The sequence below is a fragment of the Acipenser ruthenus genome, chromosome 39, assembly GCF_902713425.1.
Source record: "Acipenser ruthenus chromosome 39, fAciRut3.2 maternal haplotype, whole genome shotgun sequence".
NCBI classification, from domain to species: domain Eukaryota; kingdom Metazoa; phylum Chordata; class Actinopteri; order Acipenseriformes; family Acipenseridae; genus Acipenser; species Acipenser ruthenus.
This window is the reverse complement of record NC_081227.1, coordinates 9,397,324-9,406,780: the sequence shown is the minus strand read 5'-3', so window position 1 is coordinate 9,406,780 and position 9,457 is coordinate 9,397,324. Positions and strand designations below refer to the sequence as shown.

The window sequence follows — 9,457 nt, the reverse complement described above, 5'->3', positions numbered from 1 at the left end:
TTTTAAACAGTTGGGGGTTTCAAAATACAGTGAACTCCAAAATTACTTGCACAGTGACACATTTTTTGTTGTTTTTGCTCTGTATTCCAGCACTTTGGATTTGAAATTACTATGGGGTTAAAGTGCAGACTCTCCTCAGCTTTAATTTGAGGGTATTTTCATCCATATCGGATGAACCGTTTAGAAATTACTGACAGTCTGCACCTTAACCCCATAGTCATTGTATCATTTCAAATCCAAAGTACTGGAATACAGAGCCAAAAACAACAAAGAAAATGTCTCACTGTGCAAATACTTTTGGAGTTCACTGTAAGTATACAATTGTAAAATGAACTTTTATTCTCTTTTTTATAAGCTACACACTTTAAAAAGTAAAATTAAGAAAATTATTAGTTCAATTAAGTGTTCAATGAAGTAATTGAGAGCGCGTTTGGAACAAAAACCAGCAGGGTAGGGGGTCCTCCAGGACAGGAGTTGGGAACCACTGCACTGCAGTGTTCACCCTGGGATAGCCTTCACTGTGAAATGGTGTTTATTTGATTGTGGTTAGATTTGTAGATTGTTATTGTTAATTTAGATGTTATAGGTCATTTGTATGATATCTGCATAGATATCATAGAGAAATAAGAATTTGGTTTGGAAATATTCCCCTTACTAAATGTGCATGTGTTTTACCTTATCGTGTTTTCACTTGTAAGTTAGTCATTATAAAATGTTCATTGGTTCTCTTCTGATAAGAATACATGTAGAAAAGGTGAAGTGAAATACTGACTATTCAGTCTCACCGTCTGGCTAGAAGGTGAGTTATATTTAACTCTCTTTATATTGCCTGTTTACCAGTCTACTCTGTCAAGAAAGCAATTGGGATGCCTTGCTTTCTGATTGTTTTATTTTTAGATGCATGCCGATTTGTTTCTTTCACTCCCGTGTAAAACGCAACAGGTTATGTAATTGGGTACTTTATTTTTGCTTTGCAGGTTATGTAATTGGGTACTTTGTTTTTGCTTTGCAGGTTTGTAATTGCGTACGTACATGTGAAAGGTTAACTGTAGAATGTCTCTTTTAATTGGTCATGATTGTTTCGCTACTGGCGGAGGTAAACTACAATGCTTCTGGGTAGGTCTGTTTGGCTTGGGAAGTTGGTGTACAGCGGCGTGGCAATATACAGGGTAAAACATAACACTTTTATATAGGTAGATATTATTAATGCAATAATTACTGTGAAATAATGTAATGTTATACCGTATAAATGCAATAATTATTGTAAATAATGCAATGTTATGTCGTATTAATGCAATCATTTTTGGGAAATAACGCAATGTTATATAAGGGATAACACATGACAGGGCGTGGGTTGTGTTGTATTAATGTACAGCTGTAGTTGGGTTGGAGTCACAAAGTGAAGCTGAGTGTTAATGTTAATGCAACACAACCCACAAGCCCTGGAGTGTGTTATCCCGCTTATAAAATGGATACAATAAAACACAGAAAAAACTAACTTTTTGTCTTTCCTTTTTAAACTACATTTTTTTATTATATATTCTTCCGCTTTTGAGAAAGAAATTGTCTGTCAGACCAGGTTAAGCTGGAGGTTTTCAACATTTTCAATATCAAATACAATAATACAATACTATTTTATATAAAAATCCCTACAGATGTCAAAAATAGTCAGATGCGTGTGCTTGTTATTTTTCTTTTGTCTCTCCTGAATCCATTTATTTATTATTCCAAATTGGGAGAAAATGGGGTAAAAAAATAATAAGCGATTTCAAATTTAAGAAAAAAAAAGAATTGACACTGATGATATGGGCAAGAAGTCAGTAATTGAGAGCTCAGTTGGAACAAAAACGAAGACAGGAAAGAATATATCATAATTTTGTGTTCCCTGATTAGTTTTTGTGTAGATACAACATTTGCTGTATTTATATGTTATAAAAACTGGATTGGTACGAAGCCGTGAGTGAATAAAAAAAAATAAAAAATAATGTAAGTGTACATTTTTAGCTTTTTTTGTTTGCTAAAAATGGTTTGATGATTTAAAATGTTCCCTTGATTCAAGTCCTATAATATTTATAGTCTGGGATTAGGAATTAAATGTATCCAGCTAATTAAATAATTAGATAAATGAAGTAACTGAGGAATTGGGTGGAACAAAAACCAGCATACACTGCACTGGCTCTCCAGAACCGGAGTCTGACATCCCTGCTCTAAAGGATTAAGCAGTTATGATAATGGATGGAAATAGAGGTTCTATTGTACCAGCAACAACAACGTCCTCTCAAGGTCCTTATCACCACAAACTTTGTGTTTTTCAGGTTACTCTGCACATAAAAGAAAGATGCAGCTGACAAATCTACTGATCTCAATTCTTGTCTCATTTGCAACTCTCCAACAGGTATTATATTTCATTTTGTTCTGATTCAAAACTATTTACTCAATGTTTCTAGAAAACAACTGTTCTACAAACACAATTCAAGCTGAGCCCCACCAATCAGATACAGGTTTACAGGCTGGTTTCACAGACAAGCACTACTACTCCTTGAATAGCCTGTAATTTAACATTAGCACTACTACTCCTAGACTAGCCTGTAATTTAACATTAGCACTACTACTCCTAGACTAGCCTGTGTAATTTAACATTAGCACTACTACTCCTAGACTAGTCTGTGTAATTTAACATTAGCACTACTACTCCTAGACTAGCCTGTAATTTAACATTAGCACTACTACTCCTAGACAGGTCTGTGTAATTTAACATTAGCACTACTACTCTTAGACTAGTCTGTAATTTAACATTAGCACTACTACTCTTAGACTAGTCTGTGTAATTTAACATTACCACTACTACTCCTAGACTAGTCTGTGTAATTTAACATTAGCACTACTACTCCTAGACTAGTCTGTGTAATTTAACATTAGCACTACTACTCCTAGACTAGTCTGTGTAATTTAACATTAGCACTACTACTCCTAGACAGGTCTGTGTAATTTAACATTAGCACTACTACTCCTAGACTAGCCTGTAATTTAACATTAGCACTACTACTCCTAGACTAGCCTGTAATTTAACATTAGCACTACTGCTCCTAGACTAGTCTGTGTAATTTAACATTAGCACTACTACTCCTAGACTAGCCTGTGTAATTTAACATTAGCACTACTACTCCTAGACTAGTCTGTGTAATTTAACATTAGCACTACTACTCCTAGACAGGTCTGTGTAATTTAACATTAGCACTACTACTCCTAGACTAGTCTGTGTAATTTAACATTAGCACTACTACTCCTAGACTAGCCTGTAATTTAACATTAGCACTACTACTCCTAGACTAGTCTGTGTAATTTAACATTAGCACTACTACTCTTAGACTAGTCTGTGTAATTTAACATTAGCACTACTACTCCTAGACTAGCCTGTAATTTAACATTAGCACTACTACTCCTAGACTAGCCTGTAATTTAACATTAGCACTACTACTCTTAGACTAGTCTGTGTAATTTAACATTAGCACTACTACTCCTAGACTAGTCTGTGTAATTTAACATTAGCACTACTACTCCTAGACTAGTCTGTGTAATTTAACATTAGCACTACTACTCCTAGACTAGTCTGTGTCATTTAACATTAGCACTACTACTCCTAGACTAGTCTGTGTAATTTAACATTAGCACTACTACTCCTAGACTAGTCTGTGTAATTTAACATTAGCACTACTACTCCTAGACTAGTCTGTAATTTAACATTAACACTACTACTCCTAGACTAGTCTGTAATTTAACATTAGCAAAACAATTCCTAGACTAGCCTGTAATTTAATAATAGTACTACTGCTCCTAGTCTGTGTAATTTAACATTAGTAGCACTACTCCTAAACTAGCCTATGTAATTCAACATTCGGTAGTCCAAGATTAGTGCTAATCAGGGTCTGTGAAACCACTGGTATACTAGACAAACCTGCTTTCTTAAGAATAGAAACATTTTGTAGTATATTCATTTTGAATTGCTAGAAGAAAGCAATAAAGGGATGTTGAAGGGCTTATTTCTACAAGTGACTGATTTAGAATTAGTGTAGCATGGGGCAAGAAGCTCACCTTAAGGAAGTATCTGTTGTACATTCTTGATATCAACAATTCAATTTATGATATCGACAATTCAATTCTTGATATCAGCAATTCAATTTATGATATCGACAATTCAATTCTTGATATCAGCAATTCAATTGCTAGATACCGATATCATGTTTTAAAAGCTGTGTATTTAGCATTTTTTCTTGTTTCTTTTGCTAATGTACCAGTACATGTGGCATTGAATTCTTGATATCACCAAAACAACTGAGAAATATTCTTGATACCAGAAATGAAGGATTAAATGTTAAAGCGGCTTGCTATACAGTACAGTATTTCATTTAACACCACATTATTAGTTTATTTATTTAGCAGACGCCTTTATCCAAGGCGACTTACAGAGACTAGGGTGTGTGAACTTTGCATCAGCTGCAGAGTCACTTACAATTACATCTCACCCGAAAGACGGAGCACAAGGAGGTTAAGTGACTTGCTCAGGGTCACACAATGAGTCAGTGGCACAAGCCCTTTTCTTTAACCACTGGACCACACAGCCACATGTACTGGTACATTAGCAAAAGAAACATTAGCAAAATACATTAGCAAAATAGACAGCTTTAAATCCTTTAAAACAAGCTATGGGTATATAGCAATTCAAATACACCAAGAGGTTTGTAGCCCACTACCTCACTGTACAGCTGTTTATGCTCATTGAAGGGAACACCCAGTACTGTCACACACATTCTTGTTACTTACACAACGCAACGTTTAATAGAGACACGGAAATTATGTAAAGTTTAACTGTAGTTCAGTCTCACATTTTTTAAGACCATATGAAGAGCTTCATTCCAAAACGAGTTAAATGCCAATTCCACACATTTCCAGATATTGCTATAGATTTCCTCCTGGCGGGTAGCCTTATCATCACGTAGTGTAAAACTCTTCATGCGAAACACTGCGGAATTAATAGTATCTAAAATAAAAAAAACATAAATCTACCAAAAACAGTGAAAATGGATCTAGAGCAATTTGGAATGAAGCTCTTCATATCTTTTTAAAACACTTTGAAATCACTTAGAAAATGGTTTGTATTTACAGATAAAATGCATGATGAAAGAAGAATGTGATGAACCTAAACCAATACTCTTAGATCTGGCTGAAGATTCCCTACGTGATCAGTACAAAGACTGCACCGCAGAAATGTCAAAGAAAGTTTATAACAACTATCTTAAGTCTGAGCTTAATACAGAGCCTTTCAAAAGCACCTGGAATGAAGCTACAAAATTATGTAAAAACAAAGGTCTTTTCGGTTCAGATAATTTAGAAAAAGAACACGTCATAGCAATCTATGCTTATACAATGGGAGGGGTTAAAGGCCAAAAGAAACTCAATAGAGTCTTCAATTATCAAACGAAGACTGGAGGCAGGGACTATGAAACATTTCCCTTCAAGTCCCTCCATTTCTTCCTAACAGAAGCTGTGCGTATTCTCAAAGGAAAAGATGAAGAAAAGTGTCGTACAGTGTTTAGGGGAACTATTTGTGAGTTTAAGGTCCAGGAGAATACTCCTGTACGATTTGGACAGTTTACATCTACCTCTTTGAATAAGGACATTGCAAAGACATTTGGGACAGGTACATTATTTGAAATAGAGACCTGTGATGGTGCATATATTAACAAGTACAGTCATTTCATTGGGCAAAACCAAGAAGAGGTTCTAATCCCACCATATGAGACATTTAAGGTTGTGTCCAAGGAAGGAAACGTGATTCAACTGAAACACATGGACTATGCAAATGACCAAAACTGTTTAGCATGTAAGAACAGAGCTTTATCCTGCTATATTTTTTACGCATAAAGAACCCATCCATTTTACTAAACTGCACATCCAAACCCCTTCGTTCTTGGTTTTCATTTTCCATCTCTCGCCCTCCCTTTAAAATGTAATTAATCCCACTGTTATAATCCAGGCTATGCCATTGCCTTCTTTGGTGGGGAGTTCCCAGGGGCCGGTGCACTCTATGAAGTGCAGGCTCCAGTTAGAACCTTGTTTTATTATTACTACACTCTATGAAGTGCAGGCTCCAGTTAGAACCTTGTTTTATTATTACTACACTCTATGAAGTGCAGGCTCCAGTAGAACCTTGTTTTATTTTTACTACACTCTATGAAGTGCAGGCTCCAGTTAGAACCTTGTTTTATTGCTACTACACTCTATGAAGTGCAGGCTCCAGTTAGAACCTTGTTTTATTGTTACTACACTCTATGAAGTGCAGGCTCCAGTTAGAACCTTGTTTTATTGTTACTACACTCTATGAAGTGCAGGCTCCAGTTAGAACCTTGTTTTATTGCTACTACACTCTATGAAGTGCAGGCTCCAGTTAGAACCTTGTTTTATTATTACTACACTCTATGAAGTGCAGGCTCCAGTTAGAACCTTGTTTTGCCACTGTGGCATTGGAACCTTTTTAAGTGCTTCGAAGAACCTTATTTATGTTGTTGTTATGATGTAAGCTGCTATGAAACATCATGTACTGAAAACTGGAGCTAACAAAACAATATTATAAAAAAACAATTTACAAACTAGATCTGAAGAAGGGTTCTTAAATGAGCCCCTTTGCAATATTGTATCAAACCAACGAGGAATGAAAGCAGGTTCCCAAACAAACCCTTACTGGTGGGTCCGGATAAGAGGATTAGAACACTAAAATTGCTGTTTATTTATTTATTTTATCTCAGTAAGGGTTCGCTTGGGAACCTCTCATTCCTCCGTCTGCAATAAAGAATATAGAATCCAAAACAAGGTTCTAACTTCTTAGAGTGTATTCATTGCATTTAAATGAGCAGAAACTGTGCATGCGTTTATTCATATACATGGTAAAACCACAGAACGTGTGACACGTTTAATATCTAAACGGCATGATGTGTGTGTACAGTACAATAGTAGTGTTCTATTCCTAAACAGCAGTGTTTATACGTAATTAGTTATAAACACTGGTGTTTGGAACGATAAACAATTGTCGAACGTTATGAGTTTAAACTGTGACATTTTTGCTTTTGTTTATTTTTTATTTGTAAACACTAGCCCTGTTATAAACGTGTACAAAGACATCTTGCTATTTCCTCATTTGTTGCGTGTGTTTTTTTAAATACCTATATTCTTTATTTTTCCCCCTTGGTATTTGGTAGGATAAACAGTGACACAAAAGACAACTGGTTGGCTCGGTTCACCTAAGGTAACGTGGTTTGTTTTCTTTGTTTTTATATGATTTTAGACAGTTTACCTGGTTTTAATAAGTAGTAAAATGAATGTATTTGGTGTGTTGTTTTAAGTAAACTGGCCTCTATATACTTAAAGCGTTTTCGTAAAATGTACTGTTAGCATGATTTTTTTCTGAAGGCTATAAATGTCCGCATAAGACGTATACTCAATGATGAATGATTGAATAAATACAGAGCATCAATAAAATAAACATAGCTTGTTACATTTTAACTTTAAATTGAATTGTATTCCTTTTAGAAAAAGTGCTCACAGTTTAGTTTTTTTTGGTTATGCATATGTTTGGTTTCTTTCTTTAAGAAACGTGTTGGTCACTTTAAGAAACATTTTGTTTCTGTTGAAAGTTGTTATTTTAATTAAGCATTTGAGCCCGAAGGAGTGGGCTTAATCGTGTGGTAATGCCCGCCTCATGCAGTTACATGCCCGAGCCGACGGCAGGCTCAAATGCCTCACTGACTGCCATTGGTAACATAAATCACTATAAGCTTCATTATATCTAATGGGATTGCTCTTGGGCGCCATCTAGCGCCGGTAGTTAAAGAGTTGATTATTGCTACAATGTTTTATTTTATCGTTTTGTTTGCCAACGTGACTGTTAGCAAGAAACAGCGGGTGTACTTGCCTATTTTGTGAAAATAAATAACTGTACATTTGCCGTTGGTTTTGTATCTTTTTAAAAAGCTTTGCGTGAAGATGGTTTGTTATATAGCCTAGTGGTAAACTGCACAGCAACGTAAAGTACTGTATTTGTAATTGATCTTGTTTACTTTTGCTTACTTTTAAAGCAAAGAATTTCCCCCATGTTTAAAGCAGCTGGCATGTTATTTGTGTTCACTAAGCTATGTATGCAGCATGTGTAAATATCATTTTCTGTAGATGTTCGCAAATCCCACTTTTTCACGTCCTTCCAATCCATATCCCATTGCACTGTATATTATCTTGAACAATTAAGATTTGTTAGCATTTACTTTGTTAATAACTATATTTTTCTGTAGGAGGCAAGGTGGTGTGGTGGTTAGCACTGCTGCCTCAGAGTTCCAGGGTCCTGGGTTTGATTCCAGCCTCGGGGGTCTGTCTGTGTGGAGTTTGAATGTTCTCCCCATGTGAGTGTGACCGAGTGTGACTGTGTGTGAGTGTTAGTGGCGTCCTGTCCAGGGTGTAGGCCTGCCTTGTGCCCTGTGTCTGCCGGGTTAGACTCTGGCTCACCACAACCCTCTAAAGGATTAAGCGTTTATGATAATGAATAGATGGATATATTTTTCTGTTTTTTTTTTTTTTTATTGAAACAATTATTTTGTATTCTTTTTTGTTTTCTAGCTTTTTCTCCCCAGGTGGTGACGGCGCTGAATGGGAGAGGCTGCCCTGACTTTCCTGCCCTTTGTCTGCCCATTCTTGCTTTCTTTTAGCTTTGATTTTGAACCTAGCATATAATATAAACCGCTGTTAGTTAGCAAAGAAAATACATGTACAAACAAGCAAACATTTAGCATTCATTATTTTGTGTTTAAATAAACTATGTTGGGTAAGGTTTAAACCATAGACACGTTTTTCTCATTATTCTTTCATGTGGTTGAAATGGATTCAAGCAGGGGGTCACATTATATGGGTGATATTTGAATTCATAGCTGTCCTTATTCCTTGTATAATTAAGGGGTGGCATAAATCCCATGGAGGGGCAGCACGGTGGTGTGGTGGTTAGTGCTGCTGCCTCACAGCTCCAGGGTCCTGGGTTTGATTCTGGGTCTGTGTGGAGTTTGCATGTTCTCCCCAATGTGTTCGCATTGTGGGTTTTCTCTGGGTACTCCGGTTTCCTCCCACACCCCCATACAGGAATATATTATTAATATAGACTACTATATTTAAGGAAGTAATTAATCATTTGGACAGTATTGGTAAAACAAATGAATATTGTCATGGTCATGAATCAGATAGTGTATATAGAGATATTAAATTTGGAATTTAAAATTCTACCCACATATAAAAATATTTTTATATATGAAAAAATGGAAATGTTTTTTTTTTTAACATGCAGGACTACAATATTGGGTTTGATTTATTAAGAAATAATGTCAGAAATTTAGGACAAAAACACTTTTTTATACAATTGAAAATG

General features: G+C 35.7%; 1 long non-coding RNA gene across 4 annotated transcripts; it reads left to right on the top strand.

Moving 5' to 3' along the window:
* Positions 1-244: 244 nt before the first annotated feature.
* On the top strand, positions 245-8,883 carry LOC117969863 (uncharacterized). Of its 4 annotated transcripts, none has more exons than XR_004662696.2 (5): positions 245-309; positions 2,316-2,395; positions 5,164-6,151; positions 6,250-7,300; positions 8,662-8,883. It is a non-coding gene; the product is annotated as an uncharacterized LOC117969863 (long non-coding RNA). The 4 variants fall into 4 exon arrangements; XR_009311131.1 differs by lacking the exon at positions 245-309 and adding an exon at positions 711-799 and having other exon boundaries at positions 8,676-8,883; XR_009311130.1 differs by lacking the exon at positions 245-309 and adding an exon at positions 711-799.
* The last annotated feature ends 574 nt before the right edge of the window (positions 8,884-9,457 follow it).